Source organism: Peromyscus eremicus, chromosome 5, assembly GCF_949786415.1.
Source record: "Peromyscus eremicus chromosome 5, PerEre_H2_v1, whole genome shotgun sequence".
NCBI classification, from domain to species: domain Eukaryota; kingdom Metazoa; phylum Chordata; class Mammalia; order Rodentia; family Cricetidae; genus Peromyscus; species Peromyscus eremicus.
In genome coordinates, this window is record NC_081420.1 from 90,180,440 (window position 1) to 90,206,746 (window position 26,307).

Sequence of the window (26,307 nt, forward strand, 5' to 3'; positions counted from 1 at the left end):
TGACATTAGAATGGGAGGTGTGTTCAATGTTGTCCTTACAGAACAGAATGAAGTAGCCAGGGTAGTCACGAGGTCTGGGTCACTGGCACTTCCTAGTCGTCCATTATGTTATTTCAAAGTTGAGTGACGTCCTGCAACCATAACAAACAGGACGTGTACGGAAAGAGAAAAGGCAAGAGGCTTGACACCCAGAGACCAAAGGACTCTTGTTCAAGAAGGTGACCCTTAAGCCATTAGGTCTCAGCTGGCAACAATCTGAAGACATTGTGCATTGTCTGGAGAAGTTTTGACCATCTCCACTAGGGAGTAGGGTGCTCCCGGTCCCTGGTGAGCCAAGGGAAGGATGCTGTGAACAGCTTCAGGCGTGAAGCATTTTCCAGCTCAAAACAGTCATCATGCCAAGGTTGAGAAAGCCTGATTTTTGGAGAAGATAAGAAGGTGAGGAAAGCAGCACTCCAAGGGATGAGGAAACAGTGGAGGTGAAAGGAACAGCACACTCTGCTTAGTGCCCTGGGGCCCCAAGACAATGAGGCTGCCCTTGGCAACGGCAAACCCAAATCAAAGACGGGAAGGAAATGCAAGCTAAGGGACACTTGTTGACAATGGACACTGTTGGTGGTCTACAAAGGACCTGCTAAAGAGGCGACCATGGGATTTTAAAGATCAAGAGGGAGCGTGGGGGAAGGGTGGACTGAACCAAAAGCAATGGAGGTAGAAAGCAAAAGGTGAACCCAGATGCGTTCTGAGGGTGATGGTTACAACACAGGAATAAACAAGCAACAGGGACTGAAGGTAACTGGGTGGCAAGACTCCCTGTATAGGGAACCCTAATCAAAAGCCCCCGTGAGGGAGTGTCTTAGTTTCTTTCCCTGTTGCTCTGCGTGGTCATCGGAATCCCCCCCATAGGCCCTGGTATTTGAATATTGGGCAGTTAATGGTGCTGTTTAGGGAGGTTTGGGAAGTATGGCCTTGCTGGTAGCAGTGCGCCACTGGGGGCAAGCTTTGAGAGTTCAAAGCCTCCCCCTACTTGCACTGTGCTTCTGCTGGTGTTGAGGTGTGAGCTCTCAGCTTCTTGCTGCGGCCGCTGTGTCTGCCCCCTGCTGCCACACCCTCCCACCAGGATGGATGCTAACCTTCTGGAACTGTAAGTCCAAATAAACTCTTCCTTCTAGAAGTTGCTCTTGGTCATGGCATTTTACCATAGCAACAGAAAAGTTACTGAGATGCTGTGACAAAATTCCTCAGCAAAAGCGAGTTCGAGAAGGAAAGGCTGACGGTGGCTCCTGGTCCCTGGATATCGTGGTGATGTCGGGGCAGCAGGAGCTTGAAGCCACTGGTCACATTACATCCACAGACCAGAACCGGGCTGAGACTCATGTTTATGTGATTCCAGAGGAGCCATTCTTGTTTTACGACTGTTTGATTCTGTGTCCTGCTTCAGCTCTTGGCTGAATTCTGTCAAAACACGGAGCTGCTCAGAGTCGTGTGCGCTCTGGTGTCACCTGCAGCCCAGAGCTTCCATTCTCAGACTTTCTTCTTTGTAGCAATGGCATCTCTAGTGACACCCCACGGCTCCATCCTGCCTTCTGTCTTCTATTTATTTCCTTCCTTCCTCCTTCCTTCCTCCTTGCTTCCTCCCTTCCTCCTTCTTTCCTTCCTTTCTTCCTCCTTTCTTTCCTTCCTTTCTTCCTCCTTTCTTTCTTTCTTCCTTTCTTCCTTCTTTCCTCTTTTCTTCCTTCCTTTCTTCTTTCCTTCCTTCCTTCCTTCCTTCCTTTATACAGAATCTCACTCAACAGCCCACACTGCCTTGAACTACTCTAATTCAAGCTGACTTCAGACTGCAAGCAATCCTCCTGCCTCAGCCTCTGGTGTGACAGGATGATGAGCATGAGCCACCACACTCCACTTGTGAACTCTCTTTCCAAACCTCCCAGTGCCCTGCACCACAGAGTACTCAAAGCAGAAGCTATCTCAGAGTCCATTCTTTGAGATCAGTTGGATTCCACTTTCTTTGTTACGTGTGGGTGCCCATCATGGTATTGCTTTATTCTTGACTCCTGAGGATGCCAGGATCCATGTGCATGCTGTGGCCCTGGTCTACAAGGCTCACATTGTAGGTCGAAGTGTTTCAACCTCAAAGCTATTGGTAACAATATCACGTTGTTCTTTGTGATGGGGACCACGCCGTGCCGCTGTAGAAGGTTCTGGCAGTGCTCCAGTCTTATCACTAGATGCGGCATGTCCCCATGTTTCACAGCTCTAACCACACATTACCAAATATTCCCTTGGGAGCCAAACTTCCCCAGGTCCATAACAGGTGCTCAAAGGAAAAATAAGAACAAGCCAATACTCTGAGAATGTTGCTATAGGTAGTGAGGAGTGCTCTAACTGACCTTGGCAGGAAGAGCACGGTGAGAGCAAGAGGCTACTACCTCTCTCAGCTCAGAGAATAGCTGATGTTCTTGTTCTCTCTGTCTCTGTGTCTGTCTGTCTGTCTGTCTCTGTCTGTCTCTGTCTCTGTCTCTCTCTGTCTCTCTCTGTCTCTCTCTCTGCCTCTCTCTCTCTCTCTCTCTCTCTCTCTCTCTCTCTCTCTCTCTCTCTCTCTCTCTCTTTACTTTACCATCCTTTGTCTTGTCTGATTTCCTATGATAGCATTCTCTGAGAATGTGTTGTGTGGCCGGGCACTGTACCAAGCATCTGGGAGGCTCTAGTTCACTTCATTCTCCGAAAAGCTTATAACTATGAATGAGCAAAGACACATTTTGTAGACAAACTGCCCTACTAAGCCGTAGTTTCGCACTCTGAGCCAAGTAGAGCAAAGGCAGAGAAGCCCACAGCTCCTGCGGCATCTTCTGCTCCATCCATTTTCTCCATCCTTTTGGCAGACTCAGGTCCTTCCTTTGGGGGTCCAAATCACCACCTCCAAAATGTCTCCCTTTCCCCAAATGTCTTCTTTTCAGCCTGGTCTCTGGACTGAATTTACTGTCTTCCTTTTCCCCCTAGCGTTCTCCTCCAAACTTCCGTGTTGTCCAGGATGCATTGGTTTTACCCTGGGCCTTCTTCCCATGTGTTTCACTGATGCAGGTGTCTCTCTGTGAGTCATCTTTGTGCATGGATGGAATCCAGAGGTCTCTCTCAGCCCATTCAATCTCCCCTCCATGCTGGCTGTTGCATATAACTCTGATCATTCATGAGCTTTCAAATGAACCAGGGCTTAAAAAGAAAACAGCCAAAGGCAGACACAGCACTAAGCCAGGGATCTAAACCCTGGACATATAAGAAAAGCCTGTAAGTAAAAACTCCAGGAACTGAAGAAACAAGTTAGCTACAGAAAGAGAGCTTGCTGGCCAAGGAATGGCCAGGATTCAGGGGATTAAAGGATCAGACCAACAATGAATGGAGCCAATATGGAAGCAGCATTAATTAGTGATCTAGCCAAGCTCCTATAACAGCCCTTCACCCTCCTTGGTCAAGGGCTTGACTGGACTGCAGAAGCTTAGGAAGGGGGCAGGGTGCTCTTATGTTATGAATTGTCTAATCTATACTAGTTGGCAATGTATGCTCATAACTGCTTAATCTGTAGAAGAGAAAGCAATCCGAGTTCCCACACAAGAAAAATTAACTCAAACAAGTGAAGCGGATTGCTTAAGAGCCCACCGGGAGTGAGCAATCTCCATTAACATGGTGTGTGTCTTACCAGTCAAGGTTTAGATGTGTGGGGAGGGAGAGAGACGCTACGCCCGCCACTGTTTCCACTGTGTTTACAGTCAGACCTCACTGGGTCATTCTTACACAAGTTGTCCTCCATCAGCCTCCTGAACCTAAAGTGCAGGGGGATCTTCTTCCCCACTTGTTGTATTCTCTATAGTGTGGGGGACATAAATGATTGTGACACTCTTAGCTGCTCTCTGGCTCCTCCCTCTCCTGCCTCCCGGAAGTGGAGCAAAGTAACGAAGAACTGGATGTGAGTGACCTCCCTGGTGCAGTTTGTTTTCCTCTTTAGCAGAGAACTAAAAAGGTCTCAAAGAGAAAACAATTAGGGCTGAGGAGGAAACTCAGGATCACAGAGGGCTGTGTAGAAGCACTCCTCTCTGGCTAGGGAACTCCTAGCTGGCCAGACTAAGCCCCACCCTATGAGCAAAACCTGTGACTTTTTCACCCTGCTTTCACTGGGCATGCCATTAATGCCACACACCATAGAGAAGTCCTCCAATGCTCCTATCAGGACAAGGCTGACATCTTAATCCACCTGCCTGTCTGGCTCCTCACCACTGGTTTAAGGCTCAGTCAGCAGGAAGAAAGGCTATGAACCGATCCCACCAAACAAAACGACAGCTTCCGGTGTGTGGAGACTCTTGCACTGATCCTGTGTAGTTTCATCTCATTCTGCTCTTATGGTTCATACCAAGAGGGCACAAACTGAGAATTCTGAATTGACGTCTCAAAGGAATGGGTTGGAGGAAATGGAACAGAATGGAGAAGATTCTAGAAACTGTAGAGAAATGATAGAAGGGAACAGAAAGACGTCACTCACAGAAATGTGGCTGTTATGATGAACGACCTTGTGCTTAGAGGGTGGTCATAGAAGCATAATTAGGTCATGTGACTTCCTAAGACACAACATCTTAGGTGCACAGAGCTGTAGCTTGACCAGGCTACACATTGAGGTCATAGCCTGGTGAGGCTTCACTCTGTGGTAGAGAATCCAGGAAAACTGGAGGATGAAGGACAGAGCCACAGAGATTACCTCAGAGAAAGTCGGAAGAACCTCAGAGAGTGGAGGGGCAGAGAAGTAGGAAACACGCAAAAATGCAGAGTCCTGGTACGCAGAGGCAACCACGGCTGGAAGGAGAATGTGGCTGGCAGGACGAGAGACGAAGCCAAACTCGGGACATTAGGAAAGCCCCAGCCACCATGCAGGGCATCTTTAGAGCCTGGTGGGGTACAAAGGAGCGTCTATTTGTGTCACAGCCTGGGTAAGGAAGAGCTTGCTTACAACCAAGCCCACACAAAGTCTTGTCTGGAACATGCCGACAATTAGATCACCATAACAATGGGACCTCCAAGAGTTAGGCTGTGTCACACTGCCCTTTCTGTCCAAGTGACCCCAGCAAAAAGAACCCGTGGATAAGTACCTAAGCAAGTGGTCAAACTGGGCGATGCTTTCACAAAAGGAAGAGGAGCATTTCACCAGTGCGGGGGACCATTCATTTACCCTCGTTCACTCACTGTCATTGTATTGGGTCTGAGAGGGCTGGCACAGACAGAAGAGACCTTTGTCCTGCCTTCAGGCAGCTTACAGTGAATTAGGTACATTTTGTTCTGAGACTACTCCACGCTCCCGTAAAAAAATAAATAAATAAATAAAAACCACCTAGCTATAATGGCTAGTAAACTTGTCATTCAGGCTTAGGGGTGTGGCTCAAGGATAGAGTTCTTCTCTAGCATGATGCCCTGGGTTCAATTCCCAGTGACACACACACAAAAGAACTTAGAAAGCTCTGAACATAGACTTTTATTCTCTCTTTAGTCAAATTCAAAAGAGCCCAAATTCCAAGATGATACCAGGAGCATTCAACTTTCAGAACCTCCACTGGACTGTTCAGGGACTCCTGGAAGATGTCACCGTGCTTGGAACCCTGCATGTGGATCATAAAATAAAGATCTTGGCTTAAATGAATCCACTTCTCCTGGATCCGTCTTGTATTGTATCAAGTTTCGAAATTTTCAGTTTGAAAATATCTAATAAAACAAGCTGTATGGAGCTACTTAGCGAAGCAGTTTAGAAGGCTATAGAAAGCCCCTTTGGGTTCTTAAGGACTCTTTGCCCTTGTCAAGCCTCCCCCAGCTTCCCTGTCCCGCCCCACGGTGGGCTGCAGAACACCATGGGTACCTCCTGGTGGTGCCCGCTGTTCTCATCTCCTAGCCACAGTCTGGTGCGGCCATGTCCGTTCACTAGATTTTAAAGCCTCCCAGATTCAGACACAGAATCAGCAGGGAACAGTCATGGTGGGTGAGAAAGGCATGTCTGACTGGGGAGAGCCCTGAAGGTGGAACTCAAAGTTGTCTGAGCTTCTGCCGCCAAGCCCAGAGGATCTGAGGATCAGGTTGACACAGCCTCATTTGAGGAGTCAGGGTGGGGATCGGGGAGACCCCCAGCCCAAGTAGGTCCAAGGTCAAGGATTAGGAGGAAGGCGGGTTGTATGCTTTTCTAAATCTTCTGCCCTCAGGCTTGCTTCTCTGCCCAGCCTAGTCCACAGTTCTGTCACTCTCCCTGACCCCCATTAACTCCACCCGTGAGCGTATGCTGCATGGGTTAAGCAACATTTCCAGTCTACAGTGAGACAACAGAAGTTCAAAAGCTGCTAACGGAGGCCCAAAGACATATGGTTCAAAACAGGCTGATGACAGACGTTCCCGGAGCCCTTGGCCATTTGTGTGGGCGCATGGGTTCATGGTACACTGCCACCCCAAGTCTGAGGGGCTGTCCCCAGGGTGTTAGAGTCACCACTAGTGACCACTGGAGCCAGAAGTGCTCAGAAGCTAAGTGGCCGGGGACAGCACTATCCTTGTCTAATGATTGACAGTGTGGTGATGTCAAAGACTACCGCTCCCTGACACCCAGTCTGGGCAGCTCTGACGTGACTCACCTCTGTCCAGGGTGACCAAGCAGAAGTGACCCTCAGAGGATTTCATCACTTGGCCTGACCCTTTCCCTGTCTGCTTTGCTTCTTGGAAACCTTCCTAAACCTTGCCTCAGGGTCTTCCTCTCAGAATCCCAGCCTCAGGTGAAGTAGATGCTGGACCCAGCCATGAGCTTCTGGTTTCAAATGTCTTTTCCATCTTTGTGTGCTTGAGATGTTTTTGCAATCATACTGGCCTGCTCTTCATTAATTTTACAGTCATTTAAAAACTCAAATGACCATTATTGTTTTAGGATACCTTAGAGACAAACACATTCAAACATTCTACGAATGCTTAATGTAACAAGATTACTTCAGAGGCAAAGTAGCTTTGAACATCACAGTGAAATGCGGTGAAGTGAGGGACTCAAGGACGGAGAAGATTCTTTCAAAGTTGAGTTTGTAATTGTCTTACACTTAGGACCATAATTTAGTAGAAACTCAAGTGACCTATTCAGTGTCATCTCTCTATAAAGAGTCCCTGCTTACCTTTTCCGTTTTCAGTCCTAGGAATCAAAGCGAGAGCCTCAGCTACATTCCCAGCTCTTTTTGACTTTTTATTTTGAGATAAGGTTTTGCTAAACTTGCAATCCCCCGGCCTCAGCATCCCAAATAGTTGGGATTACAAGCCTGCACCACCAGACCCAACCTCTTTTAAATTTTTGTTTGTTTACTTGAGACAGAGTCTTATGCAGCTGACCTCATATTTGTTACCTATCCAAGGATGACCTTGAACTCCCAGTGCTGGGACTTTAGGCATCCACCACCATGTCTTGATTCTCTTTTAAATATTTTTATGCCTTGAAAAGTATGACATCATAAAAAGCAACCTGTGCTCTACTCAGCCATTTACAAACTCTTACAGTGTCTCTCCTTCTTTCATTTACATGAATACTTTTACAAAATACTTTTTCGCCAATCTTTTAGCACGGTTTTCCCGCCCACTGCAGCCTGACCTGAAGAGGGTGCAGCATGATCCAGACATTCAGCTCCCTCGTGCTTTCCTGTAGCCTAAGCAGTTTTCCATCTGCAATCATCCTCTGTGACTGTCACATCTCGTGGCTGTGTGTTACTACACTCAAAAGCGAGAGCACGGGTTTTGGCTGCTTTGGAAACGTAGCTATCTTAAGTAATAGTGTGCTGGAAACGTGGTTTGGATTTCTGTCTAGTCTTTCCACAGTTCAGCTCAGTCAGTTTAGTTTGATTTGGTTCGCACTGTTGGGAATTACACTCAAGGCCTCTGGATACTAGGTCAGCACTCGACCACTGAGCTGAAGCCTCACCTGCCGAGTTGTTTCTTTCCAAATTATATTTTTGTCATTTTTAATTATGTGTAAGTGTGTGCATTCAGGTGACCGTGGAATCCAGAAGAGGATGCCACATGCCCTGAAGCTGGAGTTACAGGCAGTTATGAGGCACTCCACATGCGATCAAACAGAGGTCCTCTGCAGGAACTCTTCTTGGTCTACCCAGCCACCACCACCCCATCCAGTCACTTCTTCTTCTTCTTCTTCTTCTTCTTCTTCTTCTTCTTCTTCTTCTTCTTCTTCTTCTTCTTCTTCTTCTTCTCCTCCTCCTCCTCCTCCTCCTCCTCCTCCTCCTCCTCCTCCTCCTCCTCCTTCTTCTTCTTCTTTTTGGTTTTTCGAGACAAGGTTTCTCTATGTAACTTTGTGCCTGTCCTGGAACTCACTCTGTAGACCAGACTGGCCTTGAACTCACAGAGATCCGCTTGGCTCTGCCTCCAGAGTGCTGGGATTAAAGGCGTGCGCCACCACCGCCAGGTGCCAGTCACTTCTTAAAGAGCATTTTCTGATAAAGGAATAATGCCTGGGACTCTTCACATACTGTCACTTTCCTTCCTCTGGCCTACCTCCAGTACAATTCAAGACTGTCTGAAACAGTGATTTTAAACCCAGGGAATCTTCTTGCTTGATTTGTTGGTTGGAGTTTGTTTGTAGGTTGTTTGGGGCCAATGAGATGGTTCAGCAAGTAAAGGTGTTTGCCAACAAGCCTAAAAACCTGAGTTCAAGCCCCTGAACCTACACAGTGGAAGAAGATAATTGACTCCCAAAGCTGCTCACTGATCTCAACATGTGCACTGTGGTATACACACACACACACACACACACACACACACACACACACACACACACACGTAATTTTAAAAATTTAGGGCTAGAGAGATGGGTCGAAAGTTAGAATACTTGATGCTCTGCCAGAGGACTGGAGCTCAGGTCCCACAGCCCAGATCATGTCACAACCACTTATAACTCCAGATCCAGGGGCTCTGACACCCCCTCTGGTCTCCTAGGGCAACTGCACTCAAGTGCACATACCCCTAACATGCACACATAATTAAAAATAAATCTTTTTTAAAAATTTAATGAGTTCAAGTGCTGTCACAAACTCATTTTAACTTTGTCCATTTTGTTTTGAAGCTTTTAGTTTTGGTGAGTTTTGATTTTTGTTTGTTTGTTTGTTTGGTTGGTTGGTTGGTTGGTTGGTTTTTTGTTTTCTGAGGGGGGAACTTGTTCGTTTGTTTTGTGTTTGTTCTGTTTGTTTGTGGCGCTGAAGTTTGAATTCTGGACCTTAGCACAAGCAAGACAAGTTCCTCTACCCATGAACTCCAACTCCAGGCCCCAATTTTTCCGTTAGTGAAGATCTGAAACCTTCCCAGGAACAATACAAACGTGTGCCTTCATTGTACAAATGACAGAAAATGACATTGTAGTGCCTCTCAAATATCTATAGTCCTGCTTGTTAGAGAGAAAGTCCGAAGAACTTCTCTCAGGGGTTAGTCACGGGGCTTGTGCTGCTTACTTGATTTAGGGGTTAACAAGACAAATAGGTGGGAGTAGATTGCTATTTTCTCATCTACCTTAGGTTTTTGCTGGAGTCACCCCCTCTCATCGGTAAACCACGGAATTGTTAAACCTTGGATGGGTCTCCCAGAGCGTCTGCACTTCCAGGAGCTCCTGTGGCTGGCAGGATGCCATAACTGTTTTTGCTGAGGCTGGGGATAGCTCAGCGGGTAAAAAACTTATGTAAGCATGAGAACCTGAGTTCAAATGCCCAGCACCCACATAAAAAGCTAGTCATAGTAGGAAATGCTGTCATCCCCTCACTAAGGAGCCAAAAACAAGAGGCTCTCTGGGCCTTGCTTGCAAGCCAGACTAGCCAACTGGTAAGATCCAGATTCAGTTAAAGACCTGTCTCAAAAGCTAAGACAGAGAGTAACTGATGAAGACACCCAAGATCAACAACCTCTGATCTTCACAGAGAGACAGAGACAGGCAGACAGAGAGACAGAGACAAGCAGACAGAGAGACAGAGACAAGCAGACAGAGAGACAGAGACAGAAACATCTCCAGTGTACTGCAAGGTTCTGTATTCTTTCATGCAACTGGGAAACACAACAGCTACGTTTGACCTAATATGATTCCAGAAGTCTTGGGTGGTTGCTCCTGTACAGACTCCACCCATGATTCGCTATGCCTCCTTCTTCCCAACCATCAGCCGTCTGAAGATTCACGTGAACCCCAGGTCCCCAGATCCAGGCTCCCAGGTGATACTAGGCATCCACCCAGGTCAATAGTCCACTGATGGATAACACTGTTTACTTTTAAACATCTCCTGCACCCCCACACCCCAGCAAGAACCGAACTGTGCTCAAATGAAGAAAGAGTTTTATGACTGGGTTTAAGGTAAAAGGTGAAAATAGAAAAAGAGATGAAAACTTTAGAGTCTGTTTCTCAGTAAATTGTCAAACCTGTGATTTTTTTTCTCCCAACCACACCCAGGGTCCACAGCCAGAAGTGATGACCTCCCCATGCAGGGGTGACCACCTCCTCACAAGATTCCTCTGCCAATGGCCTTTTTTCTTCTTTCCAGACCTTTCTGGGTTAGGATAAATTTGGGGAATTCTAATTACAGCCCTTTCCAAGCTCCCACTTCACCACCAAACAAACCCGTTTTACAACTCAAAGGAATCTAATTTGGCCTCACACTCACGGTGGAATAACACACAGAAGGAGTGAGCCAGAAGCTGGCAGCCCAGCTAAGGAGCAGCTAGATGTGGGCACGCACTGCCAGCTCGGTCTAATTAAGAAGCACTGACACACGAACGACACTGGCAGAGAAAAAGTTCGAGCGGGACACGAGGTCCGCGGTTCGGGACGGCAGCGGTGCAAACGGCAAAGGCCCCGAGTGCAGCGGAGTCCCTGGACGTACAGCACTGTGCCGAAGCTGGCCCGGCCACCACCTTTACATTTCTCAGGAGGTGACCAGGCCTGGTGCCTAGACGAATATTCCGCTCCGAACAGAATCCCGCCTAAGCCTGGAGAAGTCTGTCCGGTGTTTCCTGGTACAATGGCACACGTGGAATGATGCCATTTTTTACTCATTCATATTTGTGCCCAGGAAACTAACCAACTCCTTGGATAGACAGATGGACAGATGCCCCTGGCCAACTGTCACCCTCTGTTTCACCACCAGCTCCTTCCAAGACACTTCCAAATGACAGGACACCAAGAAAAACACCGTGAAAACCACTTGGGTGTGTGCTGTCTGGCATTCGCGCTAAGTATGTTTGCATTCTGCCAAATCTGACAACATCCCACCGAGGCAGAGGGTCGGGTCCTGCTCCAAGTGACGATCACAGCAACGCTGACCACTCACCTGTCACCAGCACGGCCTTTTGATCCACCGGTAACAGTTCTTGATCCGATGAACATGTACACAGGAGGAAGCAGGACAGTGATAAGAGGAGTAAGCTGCAGAGGAGGGATAGGCCGAGCAGACAAGCACCTCCCCAGAGGCCAGCGAGGCACAGCACCTGGCTCCGCAGCTGCCCTGGGCTCTTGGATCTGCAGAGAAGCATGCCCCCCAGAGCTGCGGTGGCAGCCAAGCTGAGCCATGCTGACTCAGAGAAAAACAGGCTCATTCTCCACTGGCCTTCACTTGCTCTGGGCCAGTGAGTAGTGCGTGTATAAAAGCTAGCTGGAGGCAGCCTGGCTTATATGAAGGGAGAGGCGAGAGGGGAGGGGGACGACAGCCCCCGCACCTTTGAAGTGAACGTGTGAAATGTAATGATAAGGGAAAACTACTCCCTGGAGGTCATTTGAACTGTGTACTGTGATACAAATACCAGACCCACCCCACCTGCTCATTCCCCTGATGCCCTCAACACACACAAACACTTATATTTAAGGCTTTTATGACCTTCCCATCTGAGAGATGATTACTCAGGTAATGATTGACAGAAATAGAGTTACAAGAGGATAACCTCCTGTGGATGTGCCCTCTCCGTGTTTGTTGAGTCCTTTTGCTAATTCCGAGTGTCTCTGTGTGTCAGTGTCTCTGTGTGTGTGTGTGTGTGTGTGTGTGTGTGTGTGTGTGTGTGTGTGTGTGTGTGTGTGCTCATCCAGGTAATCAATGAAGCTTGGACAAGTGAAGTCTAAAAAGACAACATCCCCGATTTGGTCCATGTCTGGAGGATTATTGCCGACTGAGACAGGTTAAGGGCTCAATGGACCAAAAGGAAGAGACTCCTTAGTGGGAGATGGAAGGTGCCTGTGTCTTGCCAGAGGGAAGTTGTACCAGGGAGACACCATAACAATGACAGCAGAACTGGGAGCAGGTTGTCAGCACTTCCCTGAGACTCGTACTACACTCAGTACTGATTCATTCCACTCTGTCCGGAGTTCTGTTCTGGAGAGCAGGACTCAGTCTCCAAATACGTTGTCCTTGGGATATTTCTATTCATACAGCAATAACAAAGGAGGCAATCCAACCGAGACTAGAGAGCTCAGGAAACAGCAGCCTAAATGCAGCAGCGGTGTCAAGCAGGCTGATCCCTGAGCATTACCGTTTGAACCAGCCGCTGTCTGCTTTAGGTCAAACAGAAAAGCAGCCCCTTGTGGACTGGTTCCTCCCTCCTTTTGCTTGGCTTGCAACTTACACAATCCTTTGTCAGACTTAGCTTGTAAACAAGAAAATTCAGGCTGGGAGAGGCTGTACGTGTCCAAGAGCAGGGACTCTGGATCCATACGCCTGTGACTCACCAGCCCAAGAGCCATCCTGTAAGGACTGGAGTAATACCTCAGTCCTACACACAAGTGCACACACACACCACCACCACCAGTCACAATACTGATAGTTAAGGGGAGCTCCCACTGGGTCGGATGGTTGCTAGATAGCATCTGCCTAGGAGGGATGCAGGGTTCTGATAAAGGGAAAATTGGAGAGAGATGAGCTCTTACTTTGAGTTCAGATGCTCATAGGTAAACCCAGTTCCAGTGCCCACAGTTGTTAAGGATGAGGTAATGTTGGCTGAGGAACTTCCGTTCCCTCCACTCTGCCTCTCCGGCGGTCAAATAACAGTGTGCCCCTCCTGGAGCCCTAGACAGGGCCCTAGGAAGGCTGCAGAATTGCATGTTTAAATAGAAAGAGAACAGAAGGCAAAAAGTATGGTAGAACACGGTGCCCCACAGAATACAGACTTTGTCCTAGAATTAGTCCTAGAGCAAAGGTGGGGGGGGGGGGGGAGTGGTGGGGGGGGCCTGGCAGTGTGGCTGTAGAGGGAGGTAGGGTTTGCTCAGGACTGAACCCAGCGGCACAGCCTGTAAGAAGATGGGTGGGGCCTTAGATGGGGAGTCAGAGATACCAGCTTCTGGCTCAGACGCACCTTAGGAGAGTTTCCCTGGGGTCGATGCAGCTGTAACACAGGCTAGCTCAAGACCCAACGGAGACAGGCTAAGAAGCAGGAATCTGTGAGCTACACTGTGCTGTGGGACCATGGTGGAAGTCAACAGAGCATATATGAGAGACCCGTGTGGGGTGGTGGCAAGTTATCTCCGCCACCCAGCCTCACGGACACCTGAGGTAGAGAGCTATTGCTGGTCCTAGACTGGGAAGTGTAGGATGGAGAGGCTGTGGAATTCTTGACTGGCCCCAACATTTCTTCTCTCCTTCCCCAGACCCCATCCCGTCCTGGTGCTGACTGTGCAGACAGACATTTGGTGGATGGGGGAACTTCTCACGGGACCAGGAGGGTTCCATTCCCAACCAGTAGATAAATGGTTTCCTATGTGGGCATAAAGGACTAGCTTTGTTTGGCTCTTTGCTCTCTATCGGGGATGGACCAAACACGCTTGTGTGGTTTTCCCAACAAGCTCATGCTCACCTGAGACCAGGTGACTCTTCTACAGGCAGCCCACATAGTTGGAGGAAAGCTGCCTCTGTGAAACACGGAAATTCAAGTGTAGCTATTCCCCAACCTAAGATGGAAAGGGCGCTGCACAGTGGCCTAGCACTAACTAGCTATGAGGCTTTGGACAAGTTGCCTTTCATTCTGGACTCTTTTTCCTCCTCAGTAAAGTGGGGGTGGGGGTTTGTCCTCCTCCATGGGGCTGTTTTGAAAAGCGAAGAACCTAATTCTCACACCGTGCCGGACACTGGTGTACAGTCATAAAGCCACTTTGCTCCCTTAGCGGGTAGACACTCACCTCCCCTCAGTCCTTCCCACTGGGCAGCAGGGATGTCCTTACTAGCCTTTTCTCATTCCTGTCACCTAGCTTTTTTAACCTGTCACCCCTTCCCATGATGTCAGCTTGGGTGTTGTCTGCTCACACACCACCCAAATCCATTCCCTCTGTCTCACGTTAGCTCAGTTCACAATTCTGGATTTGTTCGTTTATTCTTAGAAAGGCTTTTTTGTTGATCCCACTAGAGTGCGATTCCTGAGGTCAAGGACAAACCTTACCTGTCTGCTGCGAGCATTGTTTGCACTGGTATTTTTCCTTTGCTGTTCCCGTACCCCCTAAGCCCAACAGTGGAAGACCTTTAACCAACTCAGCAACATGTAATATTTCAGAGTTTCCAGACAAAATCTTAGCCCATGTCATTCTGATGGCACAATCTTTTCAGTTAGAACCTTCAGGGTCTTTGCCTATCTGAGAATCGCCCAACCTCTCAGCGAGGACTTCTCAGCTGTGACATCTTGTCTTCTAGTGTGTCGCCGTCATTTTGACCTGAAACTGCCCTCAAGGCCATCCTTGCATGGTTGGTGTCCTATATCTGGCAAGCTCTTGCCCAGCTTCCCAAGGAGAAGGGACAGTCGTATCGAGTCATTCTTATGAACGATGCCCCTGGGTCAGCATGCTGTGACCTCCTGAGGGTGGAGAAGCCTTTTAGGAGACACTTTCTGGAGGTGACAGTTTACTGTATTCGTTCCTTTTTTCATTGTTGTAACAAAATAACTGACCAGACTAAACGAAGGGAAGGAGAGATCTATTTGGCACAGAGTCTGGGGGTGCAGTCCATCATGGCGGGGTAGGCATGGCAGCAGGAGCGTGAGGCAGCGGGTTACATGGTATCCACAGTCAGGAAGCAGGGAGATGGATGCTGGTGCTCAGCTTGCCTTCTTTTTATTCAGTCCAGGACCAAGCCCAGGGATATACCATCCACATTCAGGTTGGACCTTCCCACCTCCATTTAACCTTTCTGAAAACACTTTCATAGACACACCCAGAGGGGTGTTCCCACCCAGAGGTGTGTTTCTACCCAGAGGTGTGTTTCCACAGTTGTCAGGCTTGACAGTGGAACTTAACAATTACCAAAGAAGACAACTTCCCAAACTGGGCAACAGTAAAATGTAAAATGTAAAATGTAAAACAGTAAAAATGCAAAGAATCTGCAAATGTACACTTGGTTAGTATCCATGACTCTTGAGTGTAGATGGGATGTGCAGAGGTGACTTCCTTCTAGAGTGGGGATTCTCTCTGAAACATCCCCACCCAGTGGCCATCTTTGTTACTGCCAGAACACATCCAAGAACAAGCATGTCTTGGCACCTGACGACACTGCCCCCGTTTGGATGGCTCTGAACATGACAAGGGTTGTCTCTGGAACACTTGATTCCTCTCTCACTGGGAGCCACATAAAGACATTTCCAGATGTTCAAGCAGATGACGCCTTCACCCTCTCAAATGACCCTTTAGAAAAGGTGGAAAATATTTAATCTGGTGTTGAATTCCTCAACAAGCCACATACCCGGAGTTCCCACACCACTGAAATGATGGTGTTGCAGGCACTGGGTAACATTTTAATATAGTGAATGGCACATGGTGATTCACTGAGCATAGAGTGATCGTGCATTAATGTGATCCTGTCAACATACTGACAGACTGGTACAGAGATTTGGGGGCAGTGTTGCTGAGAACACACATGCTTTTTGAACACCCAGGGAATGATGAATATTTTGTGTATTCAACTGTAATTGTACAAATATTCTATCTTATGTAATTCTTTATTTCACACAGTGAGGAATAAAATACCTAGAGTCAGCTGCTCCACCAGTAAATGCCTGCCTCACAAGCACGGAGACCTGAGTTCATATGCCCAGAAGCCACCTAATGGCATGGTGGCACGTGTTCCCAGCACTGGGGAGGCAGAGACAACTGAACCCCTGCAGCTCATGGGCCAGTCAGCCCAGACAAATCAATGAGCTCTACATTCAGTGAGAAACATTGTAGTAAAAATAATGTGAAGAAGCTATGTTCATATCAGCGTTGTTTGTAATAGCCAGAACATGGAAACAACCTAGATGCCCTTCAACTGAAGAATGGATAAACAAAATGTGGTACATATACACAATGGAATACTACTCAGCAGAGAAAAACAATGACATCATGAGGTTTGCAGACAAATAAATGAATCTAGAAAAAATCATCCTGAGTGAGGTATCCCAGACTCAGAAAGACAAACATGGTATGTACTCACTCATAACAGGATACTAGATGTGGAACAAGGATGACTGGACTGCTACTCACATCACCAGGCAGGCTACCTGGAAAACAGGACCCCAAGAAAGACACAGGGATCGCCCAACGACAGAGAAATGGAATGAGATCTACATGGACAGCCTGGACATGAGTGGGGGTAGTGAAGGGCGAGGGTCGAGGGAAAGAGAGCTTGGGTGAGTGGGAGACCCCAGCTGGATCAACAACAGAGAGGGAGAACAAGGAATAGGAGACCATGGTAAACGAAGACCACATGAGAATAGGAAGAAACAAAGTGCTAGAGAGGCCCACAGAAATCCACAAAGATACCCCCACAACAGACTGCTGGCAATGGTCGAGAGACAGTCCGAACTGACCTACTCTGGTGATGGGATGGCCAAACACCCTAATTGTCGTGCTAGAAACCTCATCCAACTACTGAGGGATCTGGATGCAGAGATCCATGACTAGGCCCCAGGTGGATCTCTGGGAGTCCAATTAGCGAGAATGAGGAGGGTTTATATGAGCGAGAATTGTTGAGACCAAGGTCGGATAAAGCACAGAGACAAATAGCCAAACAAACGGAAACACATGAAATATGAACCAATGGCTGAGGGGTCACCAACTTGATCAGGCCCTCTGAGTGGGTGAGACAGTTGATTGGCTTGATCTGTTTGGGAGGCATCCAGGCAGTGGGACCGGGTCCTGTGCTCATTGCATGAGTTGGCTGTTTGAAACCTGGGGCCTATGCAGGGTCCCTTGGCTCGGCATGGGAGGAGGGGACTGGACCTACCTGGACTGAGTCCACAAGGTTGATCTCAGTCTGTGGGGAAGGCTTTGCCCTGGAGGAGATTGGAATGGGGGGCGGGCTGGGGGGAAGGTGAGGGGGGCGGGAGGGGGGAGAACAAGGGAATCTGTGGCTGATATGTAGAACTGAATTGTATTGCAAAATAAAAATTAAAAAAAAATAATAATAATGTGAAGAGCAGTTGAAGAAGAACCTGGACATGGATCTCTAGCCTCCATACACATGTAGACTTACATGCTTGTGCACCCATGCACAAGACGCAGAACACACACACACACACACACACACACACACACACACACACACAGAGAGAGAGAAAAACAGAGAGAGAGAGGAGAAGGAGAAAGAGAGAAAAACACATATATACACACATACATTACACCTACCACTAGCCACACAAAAAAACTAAATAAAATTCAGATGTTATAAGTATTTTCATATCATTTTTAACTTTTTGCTCTAAACTATAGTATATGAAATTGTCCAAATATAATGTGAATAAACAATTATGTATCCACAGTGACTCTCTCTCCTCCCACACCTCTCTCTCTTTCTCAACAAGAGGAAGACAGAGACAAAATTCTTTTGTAAAATCCAACTTAAGGGACTGAAGAAATGGCTCAGCATTTAAGAGCACTTGGTGCTCTTGTAGAGAATCCAGGTTCAATTCACAGCACCCATATCAGGCAGCTCACAACCACCTGTAACTCCAGCTCCAGGGACTCCAATGCCCTTTTCTGACCTCTGCAGGCATCCACACACAGATGTGCACACACACTCACACACACACACACACACACACACGAAAATAAATTAAATCTTTTTTAAAATAATAACGGTCTTTGCACTAAATTGATTCATTAGCACCTAATGTAAGTACTAGTGTATTTAATTTAAATCCATTATCTGACTGTTTGAACATTCTCTAGGACTTTTCAACTTTCTTGTCTTCTCTTGAATGAGGTTTTGGGTTTCTTTTTTTTTCTTTTTTTTTTTTTTTTTTTTTTTTTTGCTCTGTGCTCTCTCACTCCTCTCATTATGTTGGCATTTCTGAGTTATTTGCATTTCTTTTCAGGATTGTGGAGGAGCTTGTCAAAGTTCATCATGACCTGGTATGCTTGTTCCATTCCCAGATAAGTCAGGACCTTTGAACACTTGGAAGCCATGGAAGTGCTGACCCGAAACGCAACGCCCCTGGCCCGGCGGGTGCCAAGCACCAGCTCTCTCCACACCACCAGCACCACACAGCAAAGTTCCTCTTTCCTTTTGCAGGTTTGTGATGAAGACACACCAGTCAGAGGAAACAGATTCATTCTATGTTGTTCTGTACTGGGAGTGGGGTCCAGAGCCTTGCTGGCGCTCTGGAAATGCCTCCACTGAGGCACACTCCTGGCCCTCACTGGGGGATTCTAGACAGGCACACTGCCACCAAGCCCCTCCAACATGCCAATGTCATGAATTCTAATTATCCAGATATGTTGGGGCTGTTCGGCTTTGCTGTATTTCTTCTTATCCAGCCAACAACCGTTAGATTCTCCTATCAAATCATCTTGTCGCGTTCCATTTTCTCATTTGTCTCCGAGCTCAGTGACGTCACAGTCCCTTTGTGTTCCCTTAAAGTTGGGGGTTGGGGATGAAATTGTTCAGTTTTTGTTTTGCTGAAAAATGTCAATTCATCTTTTCCTTTGAAGGATATTTTCACTGGGTATAGAATTCCCAGATGGCAACTGTCCTCTTTCAGTGGTTTGATGCCTTTGAGGGAAATTTTAAAATATTTAAACTGGCTTTGTTTCACAAACTCTTTTGAAAAATCTGCATGTGGGTGGGTGCATGTGTCTGTATGCATGCATGTGTGTATGTGTGTGTGCATGCGTGTGCATATGTCTGTGAGTGCAGGCACTTGTGTATGCATGAATGTATGTGTGTATGCATGCAGGCATGTGAGTATGTGTGTGTATGAGTGTATGTGTGTGTGCTTATGTGTGTTGTGTATATGTGTATGCATATGTATATGTGCATTCAGGCATGTGTATATGTGTGTGTGCATGAATTTATGTGTGTGTGTATGTGTGTACATATGTGTGTGCATGTAGGCATATGTGTGCATGAATGTGTGTGTGCATGTGTGTGTGTGTATGTGTATGTGTGTGTGTGTGTGTATGCAGGCATGTGTGTGTGCATGTATGTGTGTTCATGTATGTAAGTGCTGGTAGGTATGAGCTATAGGATAAAGTAGGAGTCAGAAGACAACCTCCAATGCTGGTTTTTGCCTCCGCCTTGGTTGAACACGGTCTGTGTGTTGTTCACTAATGTGTACTCCAGGCTAGCTGGCTCATGAACCTCCAGAAATCCTCCAATTCCCATCTCTCAGTAGAAGACCCAGGGTTACAGATGTGAAGCACCACATCTGGCTTTGTGTGGACAGTGGGGATCCAAACTCAGGCTCTCAGACTTATGCTCTGTCATGATTATTTTTTGTCAACCTGACACAAACCTAGGTGACACCTGGGAAGAGAGACTCTCTGAGGAACTGCCTCTATCGGGCTGGCCCGTGAGCTCATCTCTGGGGTATTGTATTGATTGTTGATTTGTGCGAGAGGGCCCAGACCATGGCGGGCAGTACAACCCCTGGGCAGGTGAGCCTGGGCTACATAATAAAGACAGCTAGCTGAGTAAGCCAGGAGAAGCAAGCCAGGAAGTGGCATTCCTCCACAGTCTCTGCTTCAGTTCCTGCCTCCAGGTGACTGCCTTGAATTCCTGGCATGGCTTCCCTCAGATTACAGCCTGTCACCTGTAAGTCAGATAAATCCTTTCCCCTCGAGCTGCTTTCGGCCGTGATGTTTGTCATAGCAACCAAAAAGCAAACCAGGACATCCCGCCAACACATCATCCACTGAGTCATCGTCCTGTCCTTGTTTCACAAACTGCCAGAGGCTTGACCCTGATGGCTTTGTCTACCGGTCCAGAAAGAACATTCTCAAGCCTTTTTAAAGCACCTTGTTGTGAAATTCACTTCTTGTCCTCGTAAGGCATTTTGTTTGTATCAAAACGAAACCTCTGAAGTTATATGTTGCTAGGATGAGTCTCGCTCTCTCCCTTTCAGCACCATGTCTTGGAGGAACTCGAAGATCCATGTCTTCCAAGGATTTTGTTTGGTTTGATTTCTTATGGTACCTGGGATGGAACCAGGGCCCCTGAGCCTACCACCAAACTACACCCCAGCCCCTTCCGCTTTTCTAAGTGCTGAAGTAGGGCGTTCATTAAGCCAGCACTCACGGACTCTGCCATGCCCCATGGCTCCCTGCCACGGAGCCATCTCTCCAGCCCCAGCTACTGAACTAAGAATACAAGAGAAATAGAAGAAACACGATCTCTGCTCTTAGTGAGCTTACAGTCCAGCCAGGAAGAAAGGCCAAGAAATAAGCAGTTACCAATCCATCACGGCTGACATGGGGAGCTTTTTGTGAGCTGGTGTTGATCATATAATATGGCTTTACTCTGCCCGGGGGGCGGGGGGGTTGTCAAGTCTCTGACTGGAGTGGGAGTCACTGTGTTAACCCATTCTGGTTACCAGTATAGTCTGTCCATCAGAATAGCTATTAGATTATTGTATGAATTCCTGGTGACCTCCACCTCTCTGTCTATCTGTCTCTCTCTCTGTCTGTGTGTGTGTATATAAGTGTGTGTGATGTGCACACATGCTCACTCAGGTACACGCAAGCACATGTGGAGGTCAGAGGTTAACATCCAATGTCCTCCTCTATGAGCCTCCACCTTCATTTTTGGAGACAAGGTCTCTCGCTGAACATGAAGCTCTTCAGTTTGTCTAAGCTGGTTGGCAACGAGCCTCGGGGTCTACCTGTCTCCCCTACACACACCTGAAGGCTGGCATTATAGACACATACCGCCATGCTCATCAGTTTTTAATCAACTGCCTTTTCCAGCAGCGGTTTGCTCAGGGCTCACTGTAGACTGAAGGTTAGGCAGGATCCATGCGCTTTACGTGAATTCTGAGAATCCAAACACAGGTCCTGCTGCGTGTGTGGGATCCTGCATGTGTGGGATGCACTCTACCTGCAGAGCCATCTCTCCAGCCCACCACCTCGTTCTCTGAGGCTAGCCACACTCATTTTTAAAGGACCCATGTAAGGTCCAGATTCACCCGTGGCCCATGGTGTCCAGATATTTTTCTCTTCCTCTTTGAAACAGACAGGAGTTGAGAGAGTGGGCCTCCTGGCATTCAGAAGCCTCTCTCAGAACGACCAACTTATGGATGTGCCCATGATGTCAAGGATGTTTGTGGATTTAATCCAAGTCTGGATTCACATGTGATAAAGGGAGGGATCCTTTCTTTAACATCTGTGACCATTTACACTGTCAGTTTCTAGTTTCCCAAGCTCTGTGTGTTCTTCCTTTGCTGTAGTTTGAGGTAATAATTTTCTTGGACTTTAACTAAATAACTGGATCGCAACTGAATAGTGACATTGCCTAGATCCGCAGTCTCTACGAAGATGCTGTGGGGGACAGGCACTTGCTGTAAGCAGATCAGAAGGGACCATCAGAGCGGGAAAGGATGTCTCGAGAGCAGTCACTCCCCACACTGCTCACTGTCCCCCTCTGCCTGCCTGTGCCTGTCCACCCTGTCATTCGGGGCCTATTCGTGACTTTTAAAGTCACAGATGATTTCAATCAACTGGGGAGAAGGAAAGCCTGGGTGTTTCACTTAAAGCTGGAGTGAGAAGCATGGGCATCAAAATCCCGGGCTTTCCGTCTCTACCAAGCTAGTCCCAAGGCTCCACGACAGGACCCCAGGGCACCAGGACACACAGTCAGATGCCATCTGCTTGAATCTGAACTCTCATCCGAGTGACGTGACTGAGGAACCAGAAGTGACAACTCTTGACTGCATTCATAGAGACAATGAGTACCAGAATTTGGTACATAACCTGTGTGTGTGTATGTGTGTGTGTGTGTGTGTGTGTGTGTGTGTGTGCATATCTGTCTCTCATTTGAGGGGCTATACATGTCTGTGCAGTGCAAATGTTCTGTTTGAGGAATAACATATGTAAATATGTGTATGGGGAAGTATGTACTTGTGTGCCTGTGTGTATCTGTACAGAGCAGGAAAGTAGGTATATACACATACCCATACACACATGGTGGGTATGTAGGCATATGTATATTATATATCTTTGCATTTATGTATAGGTATGAGTCTATAGGTGTTTGTGTTAAGTGTGAAGAGACAGCAGATAGTGAGCATGTTTCTGTGTGCCTGGTGCACACATGTGTAGATGTATAGATCTATGCATGTGTACACCTGCCTAGATGCGTAGGTGTCTGTGCGCTTTGGGGTAGAAACGTGATATATAATGGGGAATTCTGTCTGTATCTGTATGCACATGTGTATGTCTTTGTGTACATGGGCACATACGTGGAGACTGTGATACACGATTTGGTCCATCTCCAAGAAGGAGTCCTCCTCATGACTACCAGGCTAGTGAGGGATGTGGGAGGTTAGTGTATGCTCCATTCAAGATGCTCAGCATGTCCTTGGTCCCCAGACTCTACTGAAGAAAACAGGAATACTTTCTCCTTTGTTGGTCATGGACACTCATTGCTGGTCAAACATTCAGTAGAGTCTAGAGCAGGGTTCCCAGTAGACAACTTCAAACTTCAGAACCCTCGTCTTTCCTGGCAAGTCAGATCAGGTACAAAGCCATCCTGACTTACGTTTTCTTCACCTTGATGGTGACTGGTGACTTTAGAGACCACACACGTGAACATTGCCTCTGTGCACTAAATCCACACATAAAGCAATGGCAGAGGGGTGGGACAGCCCTCTGCAATTAAACAGCGATGTGTTCACCAGCTCATCAGCTGCTAATCCACTGCCCTTTCCATCAGCAGCTTACTAAGGGCCCATCGTAGGCCGAAGACTGTGCAATCACTGCCCTTGCTCAAGTGTGTGAGAGAGCAAGGCACACACCTGCATACATTGTCCTTGCTGCTCCAATGTCAAGAGTCAGAACAGGATATGAGTGGGAGGCCAGCATGAAGGCCTTGGTTTCTATTCTGATTTAGCCTCTTGGAGACCAACAAGGGTTCTCCAGCTATCTAGCTCCAGTTCATGTGATACATGAAGACAGCAACGTCCACAAAAAATTGTTCTGCCTAGCATGTTTCTCTCAGGCATTTCTCTCTTCTTAGCCTCTGCCTTACATTTCCTTCTTTCCTTCCAAGAACATGGAAAGAGAATAACAATTCTACCCAGGATTGAGGGAGGTGATGAGGTGGATATCTTGCTGGTTCCTTCTTGTGATGGGGACAGGGGAGTAGATTCACAGCTCATTCTGTGTCAGACACCATGCCAGAGCAGCCATTTGTGCAGGTGGTGGTGGCAACAAGCTGTGGCCACTGGAATGGGAGTGTGGCTTCTCCAAGTAGTTCTGGTTCCTGGTCCTTGGAGAGATGGAGATCATTAATGAAGGCACTGTACTGGGTTCCTGTAAGACTGAATTGACTTTATTATAATTATATATATTATATATATATAAAATCAAAACTTATAGCCCTCCTCTTTGTGTTGACATGAAATTCTCTCTCTTTCTCTCTCTCTCTCTCTCTCCTCTCTCTCTCTCTCTCTCTCTCTCTCTCTCTCTCTCTCTCTCTCGTGTGTGTGTGTGTGTGTGTGTGTGTGTAACATGTGCATTGAGCATGGTATATACACATGTGTGTACTCACTTGGCAGCCAGGAGAGGACATTGGGTCAGGTGCCCTGCTCTATGACTTTCTACCTTATTCCTTTGAGACAGGGTCTCTCAGTGAACTGGGAGCTAGCCTGGCAGCCAGCAAGGCCCAGACATCTTCCTGTCTCTGCCTCCCATAGTGCTACAGTTATAGGTGCAGGGACAATCACGTCTGATTTTTACATGGGAGCTGGGGATTTGAACTAAGGTCCTAATTGTTGAAGAGCAAAAACTCATTTCCTGAACTATCTCTACAGCCATCAAATACCTTTAAATGTGTGAAACTGCAGAGATAGGAGAGCACTCCTTAGAGTCATTGCTGTCTAACAACCTAACTTGACAAACTGAATGCTGACATCCCTACATGACTCCTTAAGCCATGGTCTGAAACATTACCAGTGTTCAAAAATGCAGAGACACAGCAGCCCTCACCAGCATTTGCTGTGGATATCTGTATGCTGCGAATGTGTTGCTCTGATCGGTTAATAAATAAAGTGCTGATTGGCCAGTAGCCAGGCAGGAAGTATAGGTGGAACAAAGAGAGAGGAGAATTCTGGAAACAGAAAGGCTGAGTCAGGAGACGCTGCCAGCCACCACCACCGTGAGAAACAAGACATAAAGTACCAGTAAGCCACAAGCCGCATGGCAACTTATAGATGAATAGAAATGGGTTAATTTAAAATATAAGAACTAGATAGCAAGAAGCCTGCCATGACCATACAGTTTAGAAGTAATATAAGTCTCTGTGTGTTTACTTGGGTCTGAGTGCCTGCGGGCCCCAGTGGGACTGTAGAAATCTCCAGCTACAAGCATTTACCATGATGGGTTCAAGTTGGCTAAGTCAATCCATTTCTGCTGCTTAATCAGCAATGTGGCCTCACTCTACCAGGAGCCCCAGCCTATTTGGCGACATTTGAGACAAGAATTGCAGGATGGCTCATCTTCACTGTCAATTTGACTGGTTTAGAATTGTCGTGGAAACACATCTGGGTGTACCTATGAAGGTATTTCCTGGAAGGATGAACTGAGAAAGGAAGATCCACCCCGAATGTAGGCCACATCACCCTATGCAATGGAGCCCTAGAGTGAATAAAAAGGAGACAAGTACCAGCATTCATCTCAGTCCACGTCTGACTGTGGATGTGATATGATCATGGCCAGGGCTTCACCACCATGACAGACTTTACCCTCAAACAGTGAGCCAGAATAAGCCCTCCCCTCCCCCTCCCCCTCCCCTCCCTCCCTCCCTTCAGTTGTTTTTGTCAGATGGTTTTTCACAGTGATAAGAAAGTAACCAATTAATTGTAGTATTAAATAATTAATTGGTTACTTCTTCATTATCAGATAATAATTTCCAGTGGTTTAAAATGAGTAAGTGGTCTAAACTTTTCTTCTCAATTGTTTAATGATGGTGATGTTTTAGATGAATTGTAAATATGATTTTTGCCTTTCTCTCTTGATAACCACATAGATTCTACACTATTTCTTCAAAATAAGGACATTATTTTTAGAATTACATTGCTATCGATGCTTAATTGGCAATAAATATATATTTAACCTATGTACTACTTAAAAAAAAAGAAAGTAAGTAAGTAACCAACACAAACATGACTTTATCTTGCTCCCTAGTGAGTTCTAAGTAAAAGGATGCCACAGTTTTCAAAGGCAGCTTTTATCCCAGGAATCCTTTCTGTCCCCACAAAAACTCCTGCCCCGTACTTCTCCCTGATTTCTCTCTCTCTCTTTCTCAGGCCTTGAACACTGAAGAAATAATGTTGCAATGAGGAAATCAAGACTCTAATCCTGCTTTTCTCTAGTAGCCATGGCTCCAGGCCAACAGCAGTTCATAGAAGGGGGCATTCTCACTGTGTCTCCAGAAGGAAGATAAAACCTGGCATGAAATGGTTAGAGATAAGACATTTCAAAATCTGGGAGCACAGCTGAATACCAAAACTGTATCAGATCATAAGCCAGATGTTCCCAGAACTTTTCATCCATTTTTTCCTGCTTGAAGGAGAAGTTTTTGTTCATAAAGAAAACAGTGAACCAAAATTGCTATCAGAAAGCATCGATTCATGGTTCATGGTTATTTAAAATGAGCCCATTTGAAAATAATCAAAGATATGCATGATGATTTATAACAAGTGTTGTTCATTTCAGTGGTATTTATCATATGTATAATGTAGAAACATTCCCAGTGGATTACCATAAAGGATTCGTTATATAAACAACAGTACTTTCATTTGATGGACTGCTATGTGGCCATTAAAAATCACATTGTTGAAGAA

At 46.8% G+C, this 26,307-nt stretch overlaps 1 long non-coding RNA gene across 3 annotated transcripts; it reads left to right on the top strand.

The window, feature by feature from the left end:
* LOC131911673 (uncharacterized) lies at nucleotides 1-26,307 on the top strand. 3 transcript variants are annotated; one of them, XR_009379418.1, is made up of 3 exons: nucleotides 58-792; nucleotides 18,346-18,542; nucleotides 25,771-26,307. It is a non-coding gene; the product is annotated as an uncharacterized LOC131911673 (long non-coding RNA). The 3 variants fall into 3 exon arrangements; XR_009379419.1 differs by lacking the exon at nucleotides 18,346-18,542 and having other exon boundaries at nucleotides 1-792; XR_009379417.1 differs by lacking the exons at nucleotides 18,346-18,542; nucleotides 25,771-26,307 and adding an exon at nucleotides 5,531-5,680 and having other exon boundaries at nucleotides 1-792.